This window comes from Trichechus manatus, unplaced genomic scaffold (genome assembly GCF_000243295.1).
Source record: "Trichechus manatus latirostris isolate Lorelei unplaced genomic scaffold, TriManLat1.0 scaffold00196, whole genome shotgun sequence".
In the NCBI taxonomy this organism is placed as follows: domain Eukaryota; kingdom Metazoa; phylum Chordata; class Mammalia; order Sirenia; family Trichechidae; genus Trichechus; species Trichechus manatus.
In genome coordinates this window covers 1,540,286-1,542,796 of record NW_004444132.1, presented here as the reverse complement: position 1 = coordinate 1,542,796, position 2,511 = coordinate 1,540,286, and positions in this window count along the sequence as shown.

Here is a 2,511-nt window from a genome sequence, read left to right as displayed (position 1 = left end):
TACCTGGCACTGAATACCTCTAAGCCTGCTAGCCAGGCTGTACTTCAACACCTGGGAACAACTTCCCCAGACCTTGTAGCTGCACTGGTGGGATCCCTGGGAGCTTTGCTGTTCTTTTTTCTTTCTAATTTTTATTTATTCATTCTTTTCTTTTTTTTCTTCTTCTTCCCCTTTTTGTTTCTCTCCATTTCATAGTCTCTCATCTCTCCACTCCAATGGCAAGCTCCCCTAGCACTCTTTTTTGTTTGTTTCTATGTTTTTGGCTCCTGTTCCCCTCTCCTTTCTCCAATACCCATCTTAGCTCCACACATCACAATGTCCTCCCTCCATCCTGCCTACCTGCACAGTGCACTTAACATCACACCACCAAGCAGCAGAGGCACAGCCTACTGGAACCTGCCCTGCACTGATTACCGAACTGCCCTGGTGGCTGTAGTAAGTGCCACAAACAACCCATCCCAGCTACTCCTCTTCAGCTAGACCTGCCCTGCTGTACCATATCTGAGTGACTGACCCTGCCAATTGGAGAAGGAGGTGAGAAGTATCGTGCCCACAGATGATCAAACAACAAAGAACACACAGCCTGCCTGCTCACACATAGCCAAATTAAAAAAAAAAAAAAAAAACACAAAACAAACAAGTCTACAACCGATAAATGAGAAAAATAACTACTGAATGCCCTGAAGACAGCAAACACTATCAAAACATTTACAAAAACAGGACAGGATGATTCCAGTAGGTGTCCAAAATAAAACACCAGATGACTTTCCAGCAGAAGAAAAGGCACCAGAACTACCTGATAGGGAATTCAGATCTCTAATACTCAGAGTTACCCAAGAGTTGAAGCAAAAAGCATACAAAAATGAGGAAAAAATAGACAAATTTATGGAAAAGGCAGACAAATTCATGGAAAATACAGCCAAAAAAGTGGAAGAATTCAGGAAAATAATGCAGGAACAAAATGCCAAAATAAATTCACAACTAGAAATTATACAAAAACAACAATTAGCGATCCAAAAGATAAATAACAAGATTTCAGAAATGGGCAGTGTCATAGAACGGCTGAGGATGAAATTTGAAATGGTAGAAGACAGGATCAGCGGAATTGAAGACAAACACTTAGATACAACTCTGTGTGAGGAAAAATCAGAAAAAAGAATGAGGACAAATGAAGAGACCCTGAGAATTATGTTGGATACAATCAAAAGCAAAAATTTGCTAGTGATGGAAGTTAGAGAATGGGGGAGAAAACAGAAGACACAGAGAGGATCATTGACGAACTGCTGACAGAAAACTTCCCCAGTATCATGAAAGATGAAAAGCTGACCATCCAAGAAGCTCAATGAACCCAATATAGGATAGACCCCCAAAAGAAAATCATCAAGGCATATCATAATCCCACTCAAGAAAACCAAAGACAAAGAATCCTGAGAGCAGCTTGTGAAAAACAAAAAGTCACATACAGAGGAGAAACAATAAGACTAAGCTCGGATTATTCGGCAGGAACCATGCAGGCAAGAAGGCAATGGGATGACATATATAAAACCTTGAAAGAAAAGAATTGCCAGCCAAAAATAATGTATCTGGCAAAACTCTCTTTGAAATATGATGGTGAAATTAGGTTATTTCCAGATAAGCAGAAATTAAGGGACTATGTAAAAACCAAACCAATTTACCAGACTTATTAAAAGAAGTCCTTTGATCTGAGAACAAACAATATCAGACCACAGGCTGAATATAGGACACAGGATTGTACTAGCCAGATACCAACCTAGGAAATGAACTCTTAACGACTATGCAAAACCAAAAGAATTACAAAAGAGAACCAGAGAAGTTAATCTGTAAATGACGACAGCATCAGAACAATAAAAGAGGGAATAAACAGTGTAGATATAGAATTTTCTAATGGACAGGAAGTCAAGCTATGCCAAGTAATAATAGACTGGTTCAAATCTAGGAAGATAAGGATAAATTTCAAGGTAACCACAAAGAAAGTTAACAAGCCTACTCATCAAAATAAAGAAGAAAAACATAAAGTCTCGGTAAAAACAAAACCTACAAAAACAAAAGAAATGAAAAAAAAAATCCACAAACAAAAGGAACTAAGCACAGGAGAGTAAGAGGAACAAACTGGAGGACATTAGGCTGAGTGAAATAAGTCAATCACAAAAGGACAAATATTGTATGAGACCTCTACTGTATACTCATGTAAAAGTGTACACACAAAAAGAAACAATCTTTGTTGGTTACGAGGGATGGGAGGAGTGGGGGGGGGAACTAAATAGTTATGTGGTAACTTTGGTGAAGGGTAAGGCAGTACACATTACTGGGGAAGGCAGCACAACTTGTGCAAGGAAAGGTCATGGAAGCTCTATAGACACTTTTAAACTCCCTGAGGGACTGAACTGCTGGGCAGAGGGCTGTGGGGACCACGGTCTCAGGGAACATCTAGCTCAGCTGGCATAACACAGTTTATAAAGACAATGTTTTACATTCTACCTTGGTGAGTAG